Source organism: Cherax quadricarinatus, chromosome 23 (genome assembly GCF_038502225.1).
Source record: "Cherax quadricarinatus isolate ZL_2023a chromosome 23, ASM3850222v1, whole genome shotgun sequence".
NCBI classification, from domain to species: domain Eukaryota; kingdom Metazoa; phylum Arthropoda; class Malacostraca; order Decapoda; family Parastacidae; genus Cherax; species Cherax quadricarinatus.
Window position 1 is genome coordinate 41,897,578 of NC_091314.1, and position 22,554 is coordinate 41,920,131.

A 22,554-nucleotide genomic window follows, 5' to 3' on the forward strand; every position below is an offset into this window, starting at 1 on the left:
GTATAGAACTATGCCCTTCGGTTTGGTAACTGCCTGTGCTACCTACGTGAGACTGATGAGAAAGGTCTTGGGTAATATGCCAAATGTTTCAGTTTATTTTGATAACATTTACGTAATGACATCTACGTGGGGCGAACATATCCAAACATTAACATCAGTTTTGCGTAGGTTACGCTCACATGGCCTCACTGCCAAGCCGAGGAAATGCTTCCTTTGGTATAACAAGATTAGATATCTTGGACTGATACTTTCTAATAACACTCTGCAGCCTCTCCCCAGTAAGATCAAAGCTTTATTAGAATTTAAATTCCCCAAAACCAAGAAGCTCATGCGTAGCTTTCTTGGTTCTGTAAATTTTTATGCACGGTTTATCCCGAACCTTACTGATCTTACAGGCATCTTATCTGACTTCCTTAAAAAGTCTGTGAAGGAACCTCTTGAACTTTCCGACGTAGCTCGGGAAAAGTTTAATGAGATTAAAAGTATCTTTTCGAAAGACCCTATACTTAAGATTCCAGATATTAATAAAACATTTTGTTTGAGAACTGATGCCTCCAATACTGGCTTAGGTGTGGTGTTACTACAATACCCTGATGGTACTCCCTTCCCTGTATGCTTCCTAAGCAGGAAACTCATTCCCGCAGAAACGAGATACTCTACCATAGAAAAGGAATGTTTGGCCCTTGTGTGGGGTATCTCCAAACTTAAATTTTATTTGCTGGGAAAAGAATTCATTTTAGAAACGGACCACAAACCTTTGATATACCTAGAAACTTTTAAGGGAACCAACAGTCGCCTCTTGAGGTGGACATTGGCACTCCAGGCTTTTAAGTTCCATATTGTGTATATCAATGGTTTATCCAATTATTTCTCTGACTGGTTAAGTCGTGACAGTCAGTAGAAGATTTGTTGCCTTACGCGACTTCCACATGTTAGAACTTTTTCCTCGCCTATTCTTCTTACACTCCTTGACTATAAGTCTTGGTATGGGGGAGTGTGAGGGAAAAGTTCAATAGATAGGAGTAGTGATATAGTAACAATAGTTTCATTGCCGGCTACTAGTTAAGGTAGGGTAAGTCAAGCTCCCGTTTTTCCCACCTTTTTTCCCCCTCCCTGAAAGTGATAGTTTGACTGCCGGCTGGTTGTTAAGGTCGGGTCAGTCTAGCTCCCCCTATCCCTTCCCCTCCCTCTTCCCCCCCCCCGAAAGGTGACGTGTGGGGCTCTGGTCAAACAGTAAATCACTAGACTCACAGCTCCCAGCTCTACTGTAAGTACATGCCTGCCTTGTATTCTAGTGGATTTATTGGTTGAAAGCTTCACTTTTGATCAATAATAAAATTAGTCTTTTCAGCCTTGCTCTAAGCTAACTGTTGTAATAATCACCACATCTTTTAGGTATTGTACTTGCCATGGAGAGTGATTTTTAAGCAGTGGGTAACCTGTCTATCTTTTCAGCTTGGATGGCAGTGAGGGTCACCTGTCAATCAACGAGAAGAACAGGAGACGGACTAACGTCCTGGAGACGTCCCATTTTGGATTTAATTACCTGTGCCCCTGTATGAAATTGCAGGACGTAACCCCTCATCATTACAGCGGTAAAGAACCTGCTTTCCTGTCATCGGGAGAATACTCAAGGCCCTATCTACTGTGAAGAACTAGCCAGTGGGTCGTAACCAACACCTGCGACCCCCCCCCATCTTCAGCAACGGCTACGATTTCAACAACACAGTGTCACCAACACCAGACACTCCTATATATATTAGCATTGAATTAAGTTATTTATATTTTTCATTTTCTTTAATGTAGGATTAATATTTCATATTTAAGTGTTTTATATATGTTTTCTATATAATAAAGTGTTTATGTTTGTCTGTTATTATTTCTTTTTCTATTCACTAATTTTCCTGAGGAGGAGCCAGCCTTGGTAATACTGTCTGAAGTTGTTACAGGGCTGAGTAAGTCTTCACAATGTACTTGTAGAAATGATTATTATTAATATAGATGACACTTCGGTTCCTACAGAACCATTTGCAAGTCACAGCTGAATCAGCTGTGACTTGAAGATGTAACAAAGTTTGTTACTGTGAAACTGGAAGAAACCTTGAACTGACAATACAACATGTGTATTGCATTAAGACCATAAGAAAGAAGGAACACTGCAGCAGGCCTACTGACCCATGCGAAGCAGGTACATGTCCCCCCCGGATCAGCCCAATGACCCACCTAGTCAGGTCACTCCACTTAAGGAAGGAGCACGACATCAAACCTAGTAGCACAAGCTAGTCAGGTCCAACTCACACCCACCCACACCCACTCATGTATTTATCTAACCTATTTTTAAAACTACACAACGTTTTAGTCTCTATAACTGTACTCGGGAGCTTGTTCCACTCATCCACAACTCTATTACCAAACCAGTGCTTTCCTATATCCTTCCTGAATCTGAATTTTTCCAACTTGAAACCATTGCTGCGAGTCCTGTCTTGGCTGGAAATTTTCAGCACGTTATTTACATCCCCTTTATTTATTCCTGTTTTCCATTTATACACCTCGATCATATCCACCCTAATTCTGTGTCTTTCGAGAGAGTGCAGATTCAGGGCCCTCAGTCTATCCTCATAGGGAAGATTTCTGATACATGGGATCATCTTTGTCATCCTTCTCTGTACGTTTTCCAGTGCATTTATATCCATTCTGTAATACGGTGACAAGAACTGAGCAGCATAGTCTAAATGAGGCCTAACCAAGGATATATAGAGTTGAAGAACAACCTGAGGACTTCTATTATTTATACATCTAGATTGTTAGTTTTATTGCGAACACTTATGCACTGTTGTCTTAGTTTTAGATTACTACTAACCAGAACTCCTAAATCCTTTTCGCAATCCGTAATATTAAGATCTACATTACTTAGTTTATATGTCGCATGGTTATTTACCTGTCCAACATTTAGAACTTTGCATTTGTCTACATTAGAAATGTACAAGAATCTAATGGTCTTGTTTATTCATGTTAGATATTTTTAACCACATGATTAATTTACAGAAGGCCGAGGAAACTTTCTCCAGCTGGTAGATGGTTGACACAAATATAATCGAATCAACTTTCATGAAAATAGTATTTATTTTAATATAAATAATAGTTTAGGGTTAAATAAATTAGATTCATGTATAATTAATAGGATTTATTAACTATTATAGCGATGCTTATCATGTCAGTCATAAATTTCACTTGGCATGTGACCTGACTAAATCTTCACTTTACTCCTTCGCCCAGTATACTGAAGCAAGTGTAAAGTCGTAAAGGGATAAAGAAGCATAATAAACACGCTGAAAATCATTGGGCAAATTATCTAATACTAAACATGTCTATACCAACCTGGAAGTAGGTGTTGAAGTAATGGAATAGAGTCTAACAATTTTTTAGGTGATGTCTACCATATCCCTGGTGGTTATCAGTCTTCTTAAGCCCTTCCAACAGAAATAGCATTTGTTTCAGTTCCTCCTCATACACGCAATTCAATTTTATTATTAAATTGCTAATATTATTTTCAAAATTTAAACCTGCTTTTAACTTATACTTTTTTTTTTACACATGGTTTGACGAGGTTAGGGTAAGGGTTCCTAACTTTATTTACAAGCTAAGAGCTGTTACCTACATCAGCTCATTCGAAAGCATTTTTCTTGCTATGAAACATACAAGTAGGGAACAGGATGAAGTTGGAGCCATCTAAGGACCAGCAATTTCATTTGATCAACTGACTATTTCGTTGATATTATGCTGTATGAACATGTTCCAAACTCGAGTCATCCTGATAATAAATAATTTCAAATGTAGCGATGTCCTGGAGAAAGGTTCAGCCAGAGTGAAGTTGCTACTTTCTGCCCATCTTGTTGTGTAGAAGCTCACTTCTCGCTGTCCTCGGAGTGGAGCCAGGTGTGGTACTTTGACAATATTGGCCTTGTACATAACAGTAAGGCCACCCACATCCCTCTGGCGATGAAGGCTCTGCTGAAATGATAGATCTATCCAGGATGGGTCCAGGCGAGAGATAAGTCGTCTTGCTCTGCTCTCTACTCTGTCAAGCAGTCGCAAATGAGACAGACAATCCAAAAAAGTGGAGCATACTCAAGGTGTGATCATACTTGTGCCCGGCACATAATCTTGCAGCCCTTAGTAACTGTCGCGAAGATGTGAGATAAGTCGAAGTGCTGTAAGCTTCTTGGCCACTTTGTTTGCAAGATTTACAACGTGATTCTTCATGGACAGTTTGGAGGCTTGTTTCACCCCCAAGGATATCCAATATCCCCGGGTACCAACACTCTCCCATTCATACTACTGCTCCGGCATTACCATCATAGTGCCTAGAGACCATTATTTGTTTTCTCAGGAGCAAATGTTACCTGCCATAGGTTTCCCCAAGCTGATATAGCTCTTAGCTGGTTATTGACGTAGCTTAGAGTAGCTGGTATTTCCTCTCTTGGATAAGTATTATTATAATCATGGGGAGCGCTAAGCCCGTAGGATTGTACAGTGCATGGGGTGGGGATAGAAGGTATTCAGATTCAATTCAAGGAACTGGAGCACAGATCTAATTCCCTAGATCAAGAGCCCCTCACCAGCGCCAAGGAACCTCCCTTGAGGAGCTTGGATAAGTAAATGTCAGAGTGCAGTCATCTGCATATGCATGGAATTCTGGGAACAGATGAAGGTCATTGAAATAGACATTCCACAACAAGCCCAAGCACACTTCCCTGTGGAACACTTGCCCCAGTAGGATGTCTTGTTGACTCTGTCCCATTGAAAACTACACTTAGAGATCTACTTTGAAGGTAATCGGCGAGGAGACATAATGTAGAGCCTACAATTCCCAGTGCTTGCAGTTCTACCAAGAGGCCTGGTGCCATACTCAGTCGAAAGCACCAACAATGTCCAATGCTACCACACAACTGACTTTGGATTCATCCAGTGACTGGTGCCACTTAGTGGAGAGGTTTAACATTAGATCAGCAGAAGAGTAACCTTTCCTGAAATCAAATTGACGTTCACAAAGTAGTGAGTGGTAGTCAAGGATCTTGCCAGTAATTAACAGGAGTGAGACTAGTCTGCAGTTGCTTATTTCTACTCTGCCTTTCTTTCTGTGAACAGGGACTACATTTGCCTCTTTCCACATTTACACTGTACTAGGCAATGCTGAAAGATGCGAGTTAGAGGTGCTGCTAGCTGCTCTGCACATCTACTCAGCAATCATGGGCTCAGCTTCTCTGGGCCCAGTCTTTTCTTGGTCAAGCGATGTTTAAGAAGATGCACCTCTTTCTGCCTTATTGTCACCTGGACAATACCACTGACAGCTTTGACACAGTTCTTGCAACTAGTCAAGGAGGGTCCCTCGCTGGATCTGGAACTAGCATTTTGGCACCAAAGTGTTCAGCAATGAGGTCGGCGTTTTCCTGACTACTTGTAGAGGTGGTCCCATCCTGTCAGTTTAGAGGTGGAATAAGTTCATCAGGCAGATAACCGTGTTTGTCCTTGGCCATGGACCACCAGGTTTTGGAGCCCACTCTACCTGATGCTAGCTTTCTTTTTGTGTCCGCCTTCCATTTAGAGACGGCCCACTTTTAAACTTCACTCATATGCCTACAGGCTTGCTTGTCAAGTTCCTGTTATAGGTAGAAGGATGTCTCTTATATCTTCGCCAAGCCTTGTACTTAGTAGCAGCAACCTCTCTACAATGAACGCCAAACCAAGGTTGATCTGTAGGCTTCGTCACATACCGCCGGTGAGGAATGTGTTCTTGTTGTAGATTAAGGATGTGTCCAGTGAAGGCATTCACTTCGTTGTCATCACCACCTTGGAGAAGAGCATTCCAATCAGAGGTGGTGAGCTCAGAGCAAAGGGCTGGTGGCCAATTACCTTTTTCCCACAGCCAGGCTGTATGTATGGATTCCTCACCTCGTTCTGTTGGGATCCTCACTATCATAAAAATAGCCTTGTGATCAGACGATCCAACATAGCCGAGGGGTTGACAAGCGCCTATACCTTCTGCCAGATCACTCACTACTTGGTCAAAGGGGAAGGAGCCAGAGATGTGAGTAGTGAAATTAACAAACGTTCTCATGTCATAAACTGCAAGGTCATCAGAGTTCCTCTGTATAAGACGTTGTTTGAGGTCACCAACGATTATTATATGTTGACATTTGTGTTGGAGCAGAAGGAAGTCCTCTTTTGCTGATATTTCAATAATATTTCTGAACCGCATAGAAATTTCAAATTTTTGTTGCATAATTAATTTTCAAATGATATATTACATAATCTAATAGAAATTTGTACATTTAATATAACAAGCCGCGATTATTAACTCGTATGTTTTTCAAATTCACGGATAAAGTCTATTGTAGTTCACAAATTATTCCTAGGTCCTAAAACTTTCGTAGGTTTAGGCAGTGTGTTTATTGTGCCTAATGGATAATACGACCCTGTCATATGTTAATCCCAAAATATTCTATATATTACTTTTTTTTTCAAAGCATTTTTTTTTTAAATTTGTTTCCATCAATTCTAAAAATACTTATTATATTTGTGGTTGATGTCCTTGTATGCCAGTCAACAGATTATTTCCTTATGTTTTTTCCTTATTATCTGAGAGTGATGACCTTGTGACTGGCACCAGCAACTCTACACTCACAAGGAACAGAAGGAGACCAGAAAATAATTAAGAGAGTTTACAAGAAATATCGAGGACAAGAACTCAATATCAAGTTACGAAACCTTCAAGTTGAACTATAAACAGATTTATCATAGCTACCAACTGGTAAATAATGCCACACAACACACACACTGGCACACACACACTGGCACACACTACACACACTGGCGCACACACACACACACACACACACACACTACACACATTGGCACTTACATACATGCACACTACACACACACACACACACACACACACACACACACACACACACACACACACACACACACACACACACACACACACACACACACTCAGATAGAAGGAGTAGAGGGGGAGGAGGGGTTGCACTGCTCATAAAACACCGATGGGGATTTGAGGAAATGGAAGGCATGGACATGATTGGAGAAAGAGACTACATTGTAGGTACACTTCAGTCTGGGGAACACAAAGTGGTCATTGCAGTGATGTATAATCCACCACAGAACTGCAGGAGGCCAAGAGAGGAATATGAAGAGAGCAACAGAGCAATGGTGGACACACTTGCTGAGGTGGCAAGAAGAGCTCACTCCAGCAGAGCAAAGTTGCTGGTTATGGGGGATTTCAACCACAGGGAGATTGACTGGGAAAACCTGGAGCCACATGGGGGTCCCGAAACATGGAGAGCCAGGATGTTGGACGTGGTGCTGGAAAACCTCATGCACCAACATGTTAAGGACACTACCAGAGTGAGAGGGGAGGATGAACCAGCAAGATTGGACCTTGTGTTCACCCTGGGCAGCTCAGACATTGAGGATATCAAGTATGAGAGTCCCCTAGGAGCTAGCGACCACGTGGTTCTGTGCTTTGAATACATAGTAGAGCTGCAAGTGGAGAGAATAACAGGAGTAGAATGGGAAAAGCCTGACTATAAAAGAGGGGACTACATAGGGTTGAAGAACTTCATGCGGGAGGTCCAGTGGGACAGAGAACTGGCAGGAAAGCCAGTAAATGAAATGATGGAATATGTAGCAACAAAATGCAAGGAGGCAGTGGAAAGGTTCATTCCCAAGGGCAACAGTAACAACGGGAAGACCAGAACAAGCCCCTGGTTTACCCGACGGTGTAAGGAGGCAAAAACAAAGTGCAATAGAGAATGGAAAAAGTACAGAAGGCAGAGAACACACGAAAATAGGGAGATCAGTCGCAGAGCCAGGAATGAGTACGCACAGGTAAGGAGGGAGGCCCAGCGACAGTATGAAAATGACATAGCATCGAGAATCAAGACTGACCCGAAACTGTTGTATAGCCACATCAGGAGGAAGACAACAGTCAAAGACCAGGTGATCAGATTAAGGACAGAAGGTGGAGAACTCACAAGAAATGATCAGGAGGTATGTGAGGAGCTGAACAGGAGATTTAAGGAAGTTTTTACAGTAGAGACAGGAAGGGCTGTGGGAAGACAGCACAGAAGGGAACATCAAGAGGGAATATACCAACAAGTGTTGGATGACATACGAACAACTGAGGAGGAGGTGAAGAAGCTCTTAAGTGACCTTGACACCTCAAAGGCGATGGGACCGGACAACATCTCCCCATGGGTCCTTAGAGAAGGAGCAGAGATGCTGTGTGTGCCTCTAACCACAATCTTCAACACATCCCTTGAAACTGGGCAACTACCTGAGAAATGGAAGACAGCTAATGTAGTCCCCATATTTAAGAAAGGAAACAGAAACGAGGCACTAAACTACAGACCTGTGTCTCTGACATGTATTGTGTGCAAAGTCATGGAGAAGATTATCAGGAGGAGAGTGGTCGAACACCTGGAAAGGAACAAGATTATAAATGAAAACCAGCATGGGTTCATGGAAGGCAAATCTTGTATCACAAACCTCCTGGAGTTTTATGACAAGGTAACAGAAGTAAGACACGAGAGAGAGGGTTGGGTAGATTGCGTTTTCCTAGACTGCAGGAAGGCCTTTGACACAGTTCCCCACAAGAGATTAGTGCAGAAGCTGGAGGATCAGGCACACATAAAAGGAAGGGCACTGCAATGGATAAGGGAATACCTGACAGGGAGGCAGCAACGAGTCATGGTACGTGAAGAGGTATCACAGTGGGCGCCTGTTACGAGCGGGGTCCCACAGGGGTCAGTTCTAGGACCAGTGCTATTTTTGATATATGTGAACGACATGATGGAAGGAATAGACTCTGAAGTGTCCCTGTTCGCAGATGACGTGAAGTTGATGAGAAGAATTAAATCGGACGAGGATGAGGCAGGACTGCAAAGAGACCTGGAGAGGCTGGACATGTGGTCCAGTAACTGGCTCCTCGAATTCAATCCAGCCAAATGCAAAGTCATGAAGATTGGGGAGGGGCAAAGAAGACCGCAGACAGAATATAGGCTAGGTGGACAAAGACTACAGACCTCACTCAGGGAGAAAGACCTTGGGGTGACCATAACACCGAGTACATCACCGGAGGCACACATCAACCAAATAACCGCTGCAGCATACGGGCGCCTGGCAAACCTGAGAATAGCGTTCCGATACCTCAATAAGGAATCGTTCAAGACACTGTACACTGTGTATGTTAGGCCCATACTGGAGTATGCAGCACCAGTCTGGAACCCACACCTGGTCAAGCACGTCAAGAAGTTAGAGAAAGTACAAAGGTTTGCAACAAGGCTAGTCCCAGAGCTCAAGGGAATGTCGTACGAGGAAAGGTTAAGGGAAATCGGACTGACGACACTGGAGGACAGAAGGGTCAGGGGAGACATGATAACGACATACAAGATACTGCGGGGAATAGACAAGGTGGACAGAGATAGGATGTTCCAGAGAGGGGACACAGGGACAAGGGGTCACAACTGGAAGCTGAAGACTCAGACGAGTCACAGGGACGTTAGGAAGTATTTCTTCAGTCATAGAGTTGTCAGCAAGTGGAATAGCCTAGCAAGTGAAGTAGTGGAGGCAGGAACCATACATAGTTTTAAGAAGAGGTATGACAAAGCTCAGGAAGCAGAGAGAGAGAGGATCCAGTAGCGATCAGTGAAGAGGCGGGGCCAGGAGCTGAGTCTCGACCCCTGCAACCACAATTAGGTGAGTACAATTAGGTGAGTACACACACACACACACACACAGGCACACACACACACCACACACACACACGCACACTACACACACACCCACTGGCACGCACGCACGCGCGCGCGCACACACACACACACACACACACACACACACACACACACACAGGCACAGGCACACACACTGGCACACACACAGGTGGCACTGAGTCAGATGTATCTCTGCTAATGGATCAGGACAAATTGCAGTGTTGATCAACTAACCGCCTGCTGGAATTCAATTGCAACACATGCAGGGTTATATAGACTGGGTAAGGGGCCAGAAGACCGGACACGGATTATAGATTCAAGGGACAGCGGCTACAGACCTCATACTGAAATAATTTGTGAGCAAACAGTGTCTACCACATCGCCGGAAGCTCACGTCAACTGAATAACTTTTGGAGCCAAAGTTCGCCTTGCAAATTTGAAAGTGACCTTCCTGAATCTCCGAGTCATTCTGGGTGCTTAATACAAGTTATGTCAGGCCGGTCTATGAGTAGGCAGCACCAATATGAAACCCTAAGGAACTGTGTTAATTTGAGAAAATGCTGAAGTATGCAACTAGAATACCTCCAGAGCTAAGAAGTACGAGCCACGAAGAGAAGCTAAAATAATTTGAATCTGACGAACCTGGAGGACAGCAGTACCAGGGAAGACATGATAATACCTTGATCGCTAACGCACTCACCTCACACACTGAGGTCCGGGCTTCGAATCTCCTCCGGTACGGCTGAAAAACATTAGGGACGTGTTTCCATAAGACACCTACTGTCCTTGTCCCTGTTTACCCATCAGTTTAAAATGGGTACCTGGGTGTTAGTCGACTGGTGTGGGTCGCATCCTGGGACAAAACTAACCTAATTTGCCCGAAATGCTCTGCATAACAAGCGGCTTTCTATATAGTAGTATGTTATTAATGTCAGCTAGGACTGTATACCTTGTACATGTACTTGTAGTAAATCAAGATATTATTATTATTAAAACACTCAGAGTAACTGATAGGGTAGACAGGGTCAATCTGTTTAAGAGGCGAGAGAAATGAACTCGGGGGAACAGCTGGAAATTAAAGACACAGCTGAGGTAAAGTGATGTCAGGAAGTGTTTCATCAGCCTGAGTGATGCTAGGAAGTGGAATGCGGCAAGGAAGTGGTGGAAGCAGGCTTCATGCTTGGTTTCAAGAACAGGTATGATTAAGCCCACGAGGTAAAGAGGGAGTGAACCTGGAAAACGGCAAGTTGAGAGACAGGGACCGGAAGCTAGAACTGCACCCTGCAACTACATATATGAGAGCATATATATACACAGTGTGTACGAGAACTCAGTCTTGAAGGTTCAAGAATTAGATATATATCAACTAGGATTGCAAGAGACATTATACGATAAAATTAGATGTTCAAATATACAACAAAAATGGTGCAGAATTCTATTCTACCTCCATAACCCCCCACCCCACTCTTCGCACTAAAAGAAACCAGGTCTCTACCTCACACTAGAGTGGTTTCACTTGGTTGGTCTTGTTAGTTATTTGTCGGGGTTGACCTCGGTTACAAATGTTCCAGGAGAATCTGGCAATTCGAAGTTGTCTTAAAAGGCCACGTGAGACTCCTCGCTCAGCAGACGACCAGATCACCGGCTCCAAGTGCACACATCTCCAGCAACAACAGTCACAAGCGTTCAACACCTTAACTGTAGAAGCCAAGATGAAGTTCCTGCTCCTTTCTGTTATTCTTTGCTGTGTGAGTCACTCTGTTCACACTTTTGTTTGGTTTCTCAATGAAAAAAAAATCAATTTGATCTCACACTGATATAGTTTCTATTTCTTATAAATACTAAGTACCGTTTTCCATGTAGAATTAATAAAACGAACTGCTGCTCTGTTAGTGTATTTTTTCTTAGTTTGGCTTCTAATGTCAGGAGTGAATCTCCAAGTCGTTACACTTCCTGACTACTCTACGACTGAAGAAATAGTTCCCAACATCCTTGTGACTAAAGTCTTTTCATCTTCCAGCTGAGCCCTCGTGTTCCTGTTTCCCGACTCTTAAATTTCCTATCTCTCTTCTCGCTATCAACTCTGCTCAGTATTTTGTACGTTATCATATCACCCTCAGTCTACCTTTCGCCTATCGATAGCATGTTAATGGTTCCTTAACAGCTCCCTTAAGCTCCAGGACTAGTCTCGTTGCGAACCTCTGCACTTTATCTAATTTCTTGGCATGCTTGACCAGGTCTGGGTTCCACACTGGTGTTGCATACTCTAATAAGAGCCTGATGTACACCGTGTACAGTGTCTCGAATATATCCTTAATTAGATTTCCGATAGCTAATCTTAGATTTGCCAGACGCACAATTGTTTTTTACAGTTATGTTGTTGTTCTCCTTAGAGGAATATGCCTGGTATTATACTCACCGTTATATTATTTTCCAGGAGTTAAGTTTTGCAGTCATTCTGTCCCCTTCCTCTGCCATCCTGAGCATGTACTTCATCTGAGGTTTTGTTTACCCTTCCCCAAATTTCATAACTTTGAACTTGCTCAGGTTAAATCCCACTAGCCACTTGTTAGACCAGACCGGCAGCCACTTGTCAGACCAGACCTGCAGCCACTTGTCAGACTAGACCTGCAGCCACTTGTTAGACCAGACCTGCAGCCACTTGTCAGACCAGACCTGCAGCCACTTGTCAGACCAGACCTGCAGCCACTCGTCAGACCAGACCTGCAGCCACTTGTCAGACTAGACCTGCAGTCACTTGTTAGACCAGACCTGCAGCCACTTGTCAGACCAGACCTGCAGCCACTTGTCAGACCAGACCTGCAGCCACTTGTCAGACCAGACCTGCAGCCACTCGTCAGACTAGACCTGCAGCCACTTGTCAGACCAGACCTGCAGCCACTTGTTAGACCAGACCTGCAGCCACTTGTTAGACCAGACCTGCAGCCACTTGTCAGACCAGACCTGCAGCCACTTGTCAGACCAGACCTGCAGCCACTTGTCAGACTAGACCTGCAGCCACTTGTCAGACCAGACCTGCAGCCAATCGTCAGACTAGACCTGCAGCCACTTGTCAGACCAGACCTGCAGCCACTTGTCAGACCAGACCTGCAGCCACTCGTCAGACTAGACCTGCAGCCACTTGTCAGACCAGACCTGCAGCCACTTGTCAGACCAGACCTGCAGCCACTTGTTAGACCAGACCTGCAGCCACTTGTCAGACCAGACCTGCAGCCACTTGTCAGACCAGACCTGCAGCCACTTGTCAGACCAGACCTGCAGCCACTTGTCAGACCAGACCTGCAGCCACTTGTCAGACCAGACCTGCAGCCACTCGTCAGACTAGACCTGCAGCCACTTGTCAGACCAGACCTGCAGCCACTTGTCAGACCAGACCTGCAGCCACTTGTCAGACCAGACCTGCAGCCACTTGTCAGACCAGACCTGCAGCCACTTGTCAGACTAGACCTGCAGCCACTTGTCAGACCAGACCTGCAGCCACTTGTCAGACCAGACCTGCAGCCACTCGTCAGACCAGACCTGCAGCCACTCGTCAGACCAGACCTGCAGCCACTCGTCAGACCAGACCTGCAGCCACTTGTCAGACCAGACCTGCAGCCACTCGTCAGACCAGACCTGCAGCCACTCGTCAGACCAGACCTGCAGCCACTCGTCAGACCAGACCTGCAGCCACTCGTCAGACCAGACCTGCAGCCACTTGTCAGACCAGACCTGCAGCCACTTGTCAGACCAGACCTGCAGCCACTTGTTAGACCAGACCTGCAGCCACTTGTTAGACCAGACCTGCAGCCACTTGTCAGACCAGACCTGCAGCCACTCGTCAGACCAGACCTGCAGCCACTTGTTAGACCAGACCTGCAGCCACTCGTCAGACCAGACCTGCAGCCACTCGTCAGACCAGACCTGCAGCCACTTGTTAGACCAGACCTGCAGCCAGTCCAAGCCCATTAGTGTCTGCCTTTGCGTCTGTTAGTTTCTTTGAAGTACTTCATTAAAGAGTGAATTTATGTTTGAATAATTTATTGCTGTAAGTGAGCAAAATTAATGTTCTCTCTCAAATACATTAATTTAACAAATCTTTAAAATTACATTTTTTAAAATATAACAAATTACGTTAACGTCTTAATCGTTTAGGTAATATTTTCTTCTGTTCTCACAAGTTCTCTTGTAAGTTCCCGCGTGTCCCCTTGTTATCTTCATAACTAACTTAAGATAAATCAAACTCGTCAAATTTATTAAAACATTATTTGTTACAATATAATTACTATTATTCAACCTTTTATTTTAAAGTTATATATATTTACTCTTTCACTTGACAGGTTGTGATGGGTCTGGTGGGAGCACAACAAGAACGCCATCCTCAGTGAGTACTGCTCTGTGATGCTCTATATTACACACTTCCTACACTCAACAACGAGTACATGTTGGTGATTTTTAACTCTCCACCCCTATATATAATACACTTGCTCGACCTTAATACATTCATTATTGAATTGCATTCGAGTAATTATACTTTAACACACTGAATCATACATACCCTTCCCTCCAGTAGTTCTAGTATCCCATTATATTCCCACTCACATTCGCCCAACACTCTGATGGTTGAGTTTGAACGATCTGTTTACTGTGTAGGGAACTTGCTCTTTGTGAAGAGGCTTCACACTTCAACCAGTTGCTTGCCTAGTTTAGGTGATATCAATCCAGTTTGAATAAAGAAACTTCAGTATTTGATCTTTCGTCTTAAATTTGACTCCAAAGAATTGTTAGGTGCAAAAATGTGTATATTCATCCTGCTATCACTATTGCAATCTGAAGGGAATCATACCTATATTTTTGTTAGAAATACTGTTTGAAATCTCCAGTTGATCCAGGAATTATAGTAATATATTTTTTTTCGTTTTAGTTAACGGTTTCTAAACATTATCTGAATAACATTAGCACACACTGCTCTCGTTTTAAATTAGTGGGTTTTCTATGTCCTTTGCTAATTCCGTGGGAGCCAACCTGATGGTTATTTACTGAACTGGGAGGTTTGTGGTCTCCGGGAAAGGAAATTGTAGCCACGTTGCTTACAGTGACAGGCAAATTTTTATTTTTTTCATTCCTTATTAATAAGTATACCAAACGAAGTGCATTCCCCTTTTTTCTGTTCCTCTTTTGTTGTGCGTCTCCGTGACGTCTCTTGCACAAATTTTAGTTGGTGGATTGAAACTGGTTACTAATGGACACCCATTACAATTGGCAAGGTGATGAACCATACCTGGAGTATACCTGGAGAGGGTTTCGGGGGTTAACGCCCCCCACGGCCCAGTCTGAGACCAGCCCTCATGGTGTATCAAGGTTTGATCAACCAGGCTGTTACTGGTGGCCCACGCAAACTGACGTATGAACCACAGCCCGGCTGGTCAGGTACTGACTTTAGGTGCCTGTCCAGTGCCTTCTTGAAGACAGCCAGGGGTCTATTGGTAATCCCCCTTATGTATGCTGGGAGTTAACTGAACAATCTTGGGCCCCGGACACTTGTGTTGCTTCTCAGTGTACTCGTGACACCCCTGCTTTTCGTTGGGGAAATGTTGCATCTCATGCCGAGTTTTTCGATTTCACAGGGAGTGATTTTCTTGTGCAAGTTTGGTATCAATCCCTCTAGGATTTTCCAAGTATATGTTATCATATCTTTGTCGCCTGCATTACAAGGAATACAAATCAAGGAACTTCAGCCGTTCTCAGTAGGTGCTTAATCGTACTTGTGTGTGCCGTGAAGGTTCTATGTACACTCTCCAGGTCAGCAATTTCGCCTGCCTTGAAGGTGGCAGTTAGTGTACAGCAGTACTCCAGCCTAGAGAGAACAAGCGATCTGAAGAGAATCATCATGGGCTTGGCGTCCCTAGTTTCGAGGGTTCTCATTATCCATCCTATCATTTTTTATAGCAGATGTGGTAGATACATTGTTGTCTTTGAAGGTGAGATCCTATGACATTATCACTCCCAGGTCCTTCACATTACTTTCTTGCTCTATTGTATGATTAGAATTTGTTGTATACCCTTATACAGTTTTAATTTCCTCAAGTTTTCCATGTCTGAGTAGCTGAAAATTCTCTTCATTAAACTTCATATTGTTTTGAGTGGCCCATTTGAAGATTTGGTTGATGTCCGCTTGGAGTCTTGCAGTGTCTTCGATGGAGGTCACTGCCATGGTAATTCAGGTGTCATCCGCAAAGGAAGACACGGAGCTATGGCTTACATCTCTGTCTATGTTAGACAGGAGGTTGAGGAATAGGATGGGAGCGAGTACTGTGCCTAGTGGAACAGAACTTTTCATCGTAGCTGCCTCAGACTTTATTTACTATTACTCTTTGTGTTCTATTTGTTAGGAAGTTATAGATCCAGCCAGTGTTTCTGTGACTCTTCTGAAGGGTCTTGATGGAACAGATCATAGAGTTGGAATGAGGCATCTAGCAATGACAAAATGTTTTGGAATCGATTTTCTCAGATGCTTCAAAAAAGCAGAAATATTTAGAGCTAATTGATAAATCAGTGATGGGAAGATTATTATTTGATAGATGCTATAGAAAGGGAACTTAATGACGAAATTATTTCTGCTTATCTGGTGATGTAATACATTGACCACCTCTGTCTCAGGATCGTGACCCATTGACCACCTCTGTCTCAGGATCATAACACATTGACCACCTCTGTCTCAGGATCGTGACCCATTGACCACCTCTGTCTCAGGATCGTGACACACTGACCACCTCTGTCTCAGGATCGTGACACACTGAACACCTCTGTCTCAGGATCGTGACACATTGACCACCTCTGTCTCAGGATCGTGACACACTGACTACCTCTGTCTCAGGATCGTGACACACTGAACACCTCTGTCTCAGGATCGTGACACATTGACCACCTCTGTCTCAGGATCGTGACACACTGACCACCTCTGTCTCAGGATCGTGACACACTGACCACCTCTGTCTCAGGATCGTGACACACTGACCACCTCTGTCTCAGGATCGTGACACATTGACCACCTCTGTCTCAGGATCGTGACACACTGACTACCTCTGTCTCAGGATCGTGACACACCGACTGCCTCTGTCTCAGGATCGTGACACACTGACCACCTCTGTCTCAGGATCGTGACACACTGACCACCTCTGTCTCAGGATCGTGACACACTAACCACCTCTGTCTCAGGATCGTGACACATTGACCACCTCTGTCTCAGGATCGTGACACACTGACCACCTCTGTCTCAGGATCGTGACACACTGACCACCTCTGTCTCAGGATCGTGACACACTGACTACTTCTGTCTCAGGATCGTGACACACTGACCACCTCTGTCTCAGGATCGTGACACACTGACCACCTCTGTCTCGGGATCGTGACACACTGACCACCTCTGTCTCAGGATCGTGACACACTGACCACCTCTGTCTCAGGATCGTGACACACTGACCACCTCTGTCTCAGGATCGTGACACACTGACCACCACTGTCTCAGGATCGTGACACACTGACCACCTCTGTCTCAGGATCGTGACACACTGACCACCTCTGTCTCAGGATCGTGACACACTGACTACCTCTGTCTCAGGATCGTGACACACTGACCACCTATGTCTCAGGATCGTGACACACTGACCACCTCTGTCTCGGGATCGTGACACACTGACCACCTCTGTCTCAGGATCGTGACACACTGACCACCTCTGTCTCAGGATCGTGACACATTGACCACCTCTGTCTCGGGATCGTGACACACTGACCACCTCTGTCTCAGGATCGTGACACACTGACTACCTCTGTCTCAGGATCGTGACACACTGACCACCTCTGTCTCAGGATCGTGACACATTGACCACCTCTGTCTCAGGATCGTGACACACTGACTACCTCTGTCTCAGGATCGTGACACACTGACCACCTCTGTCTCAGGATCGTGACACACTGACCACCTCTGTCTCAGGATCGTGACACACTGACCACCTCTGTCTCAGGATCGTGACACACTGAACACCTCTGTCTCAGGATCGTGACACACTGACCACCTCTGTCTCAGGATCGTGACACATTCGCTACCTTCCGGGTAATGAAAATATTAAACTTCTCAACAAGGATGTTTTTTCTACGAAAAAATATGAACTCAAATGTAGTTCTAATGAACATCAATTATTTTTATGATCACCTGCATCACTCACTGACAATAAACATTTTTATGATCACCTGCATCATTCACTGACAATAAACATTTAGTAAAGGGACCTGGATGAGAAGTCTTAAATCCTGTTTCATATTCATTAATTCTGGGGACAGAAAATAATCATAAGTAGATCAAGAATAGAGGTGATGCGCTGTTGAGGAACGACATTGTCGTACTTGACGATGTCTACCAGGGCAAAACGGTATCTGCTTAGTCTAACTGGTAAACATTCTACTTTCATCTATTACTGCAAGCATCTGCTACATTGTGGTCATTCCGATTTATTCTCTGTTATGGCCTTGTTACTTTCCAAGAGGCTTCAGATGTCTCTTCCATGGGCTCCATGCCATTAAATGTTCCCATTCCCAAGGCAGCTACTGGCTGTCCCCAATCAACAGCTTGGAGTCATTTAAGGTGTAATCCAGACGCACCACAAGAAGTGTGTGTCGCTGGACCTCTCTGTTTTATGTATATAAACACGTGTATAATTAGACAGCGCGTCTTTGCTTGGTCTGCTACTAAGATCAATGTTCGTGTTCTTACGTAATACGAACATGCCAGTTCAAATTTCAAGCCAAAATTAACCCAGCAAGTCAGGATTTAAGTTAATATAAAGCATAATTTTTCGAGAAATGCTTATTTGTAAAACATATTTTATCAAAAAATACAGCATAATAAAATGTTATTAAAAATTTATTCTGTGGAATAAAGTAACTGCTAAAGAATTCTTCAAGGCCATATTTAAAAATATTTTGAGTATTTAGCTTTTCGATTATGACTAACATTTGTGTGTCTGAAGAAATCAACGGAAGTTCTACATCATGTTGGGATTAAAACTTCACTGACAACGTACCTCCATTGTACTGATATAATGATGAAACCTTCCACTATGTTCACCACTAACAACACCAACACTGTATTGAAAGAAGTACAGGTATAAATGAAGAAAGTGCATTTTCAGGGGTATATGGCAATCAGTGTTCTATATGCTTCTATCATGTTTACGCACTACCTCGACCTTCCTAAGTAGTTCTGTACGACCTGTTAGGAAGCTTCCCATGAGGCCAGCTCCAGTGGGGTCAGGTCTGATAGGGAGACTGGATTGTTTAACAGTTCACGTATTTGTTGCTCAACAAATACTCCGTCCTCCGTCAGTTAAAACAAATCCAATTTTTTTTCAAGTAAAGAAATCCTGCACCGTAACCAACCACAGCCTTCACAAAGTGTTTGCTCGGGCCCAACTTTATAAGCAGTGGTATAAAATTCTTTTGAGGATGCCACATTGGTATATGGTTTATGTTAAATTTTCCTAGAATAGGGACTTATCTTGCCTTCCATCATTTGATGTTGTCACGATATTGGTCATGACTATATTTCCTTGAATCCCACAGCATGAACTACTGGCACAGTTGGCTTTTCATTGCCTGTGTCCAGGAGCACTGGTTTCAGACTGACGTTGCTGGAATCGATGAACAATCTCCATTCATAAGAACGGTGATCAAAGTCCAGTTCCTTCGCTGCACAAACATACCATAATTCTTTTGATGGAATGCCACTATTACGAACACAGGTATAGTCTTGTGGCCTGTGCACTTGTCCATAAGTGAATCAGCAGGATACTCAGCTCTCAAAGTAGAGACAAAGAAGTAGAGAATAACTTCACCAATTACATATGCAGGTAATGTCCAGTATATGCAGACAATATTTACAGTAAGGCAGTTTGCCAGCAAGAGACACGGTTAAACTGTCTACGACCAGAGTGGACGTAATCTTACCTAGCATAGCGTAAAAAAAGGTTTAAGTCTTGTAAACAATTCTGCCTTCAGCTTTGATAAGTAAAGGTCTCTAACAAGGTTATTTAACTCCTTTGGAGTGATTAAGTCAGGTTTCAAAGTTTCAGATTCTAGTACTTCGTAAATATCAGGTTAATATTTTCACTACAATCACGATCAGTATCATAAACAACAGATAAACAGGTACAGGAGTGTCCTCACTGAGTGGTACAGGAGTGTCCTCACTGACTGGTACAGGAGTGTCCTCACTGAGTGGTACAGGAGTGTCCTCACTGACTGGTACAGGAGTGTCCTCACTGACTGGTACAGGAGTGTCCTCACTGACTGGTACAGGAGTGTCCTCACTGAGTGGTACAGGAGTGTCCTCACTGACTGGTACAGGAGTGTCCTCACTGACTGGTACAGCTTTTAATACTGAATCACAATCTGGATATTCCATATTCTTGTTTTTTTTTCGAGAAACCAGTTACATTAACTATGCAGAAGTAACAGTCATTCAGGTGATTCTTCGCTTCTCGCCACACCGTAGGTACTGCAGTTGGCAGTGATGCAAGTTTCCCATTCAAGTATTGTATCAGTCCACAAGTGCTAACAATACAGCATGTGTGTGTGGGGGGGGGGGGGAAGAAATGTTCCGTCTTTATCACCTATCTTGCAAGGAAGCTCTTTTTTGCGATTTTGACACTGCTATGCTTCCTCGTTGATCACAGAGTATATACTTGCCACATACATGACAAAAGTTATCTGCACATTCCAGACATTCATGCCCGACGATTTTAATGTGAAATAGAGATTTCACATCAAAGAACAAAAGAAATCGAATAAAAATATGGATATGTATATTTGGCAGAGAAATATAATTTAAGCAAAAAAAACACAAATGTACACAATGAAAAGTAAACTTTTGCAAATATGTCTGAACACTGGGATGACCAGAGCACAAGTGATACTCCCTGACTTTTCTGACAAGCAGACATGATTATTAACATCCATGTTTCTTTATGCCAGTAGAGAACTGCAAGGCTTTGCTCAGAAATATCATTGTTTACAGATATAACAGTCACATGTGTTGTCAGTATCTTACGTCACAGGTTAATTTTTACTTCAGAATCAGTTTCAACATCCTTAAAATAAATTAAAAAACTTTCATTAATGGAAGTAGCAAATTTATTGTTATCCACTGTAATAATAATTAAATAAATTTACCTACTACTTTAGGGATTTATGCATCTACCCCCCCCTCCCCCATCCCTTATTGAGTACCTAAATGTAGCACAACTGTGATAACCGACCTTTTCATTACGGAAAGCGAGTGTGAATGTCTTAATTTAGAGAGATCAATTAGCAATGAGGAAGCAACCAGATCTGTAGTGTCCCTGTTTATAAATTTTTGAATCTCGATATCTTTTCTAATCAATAATGTCTTCCACAGTCCATGTCACTGCCCTCGACCCTGCCATTCAAACAGAGAGTGTCGCATTACTGGACAAGGTCGCCACTGCCGTGTTGTTCACGTTTTTAATTTCTGTCACTGCAGGGTGTGTGTACCCTTTTGATTAAATGTTTGATACGACACAGCAGCAACAAGTGTGTGATAATGTATGCACTTACTGATGCATGCAAGATCTCTTGCACTACTGAAGCTAACACTTAGGACCAACTTGAGCAACACAGAAACTGCTACGGATTACTGGGAACTTCTACAAGTCTCCACATTGTTAGAAGTTCATATCTAGATACTGAGGACCTCTTTACCACATATATAACTTTAGATCTATATTGGATATCTTTCTGCTATCTGCAATTTAAAAATAAATGATTTACAAAATATATTTTAATTCCCAATTATTTAAATTAACTTCTGTATAATGCTTGCTTCACTTGCACATTCTGTAATAATCATATTACAAAATTATAAACAAATCAGAAATTATTATAGGCTAAAAAATTGTTGTACTTACTGAATTAACAAATAAAAAATTAAAACAATTATATTTTTTTACTTTCTTTGATGGTGAAAACAAAATTTTTTATCATGTATAACTATTCTAAATTTTTTATCATGTATAACTATTCTAAATTTTTATAACTGGAGTTCAGCATCGACTCTTCAGTAAAATATATGAAAAAATATTTAGAGTCCCTCAGCTTTGTTACGTATATAATTGTATTCTGCATAACGTTATTATTTAGATTCAGTCTATTATTTACAATCCTATAATATGTATGTCGTGCCGAATAGGTAAAACTTGCTATTTTGGCTTAAATAGCAACGCTCTTCTTGCCGAATAAGGCAAGCGAAAATTTGTGTATGCAATAATTTCGCAAAAATCATTCTGAACCTAACGGAAAAAAATATATTTCATTGTGTTTGTTTATTGCTAAATTGTTTTAAACTTATGTAAAATATATTTAGTTGGATTAGGCTAAATTAAATTGGGCTTGTTATAATAAGGTCAGGTAAGTTTCCTAAGGTCCTTTTGGTATAAAGCCACTGGATGGCGAAACGTCTACAATAAAGATATCCAGATGTTGCATATGTGTCTCAACTTTCATATTGTCGGTATTTTATACCTTTCTTGCACAAGAAGAACCTTGCTCTTTAAGCCAAAATCGCAAGTCTTACCTGTTCGGCACGACATATATATATATATATATATAATCCAAACATAGTCAGGCGATCTTATTGCAAGACAAGCTACGGGGGATGGGGGGTGGGGGGTGGAAATCTTGA

General features: G+C 42.8%; 1 long non-coding RNA gene across 1 annotated transcript; it reads left to right on the plus strand.

The window, feature by feature from the left end:
• Window positions 1-11,414: 11,414 nt before the first annotated feature.
• LOC128685677 (uncharacterized) lies at window positions 11,415-21,803 on the plus strand. The gene is made up of 3 exons (XR_008406538.2): window positions 11,415-11,548; window positions 14,141-14,184; window positions 21,253-21,803. It is a non-coding gene; the product is annotated as an uncharacterized lncRNA (long non-coding RNA).
• Window positions 21,804-22,554: the final 751 nt, after the last annotated feature.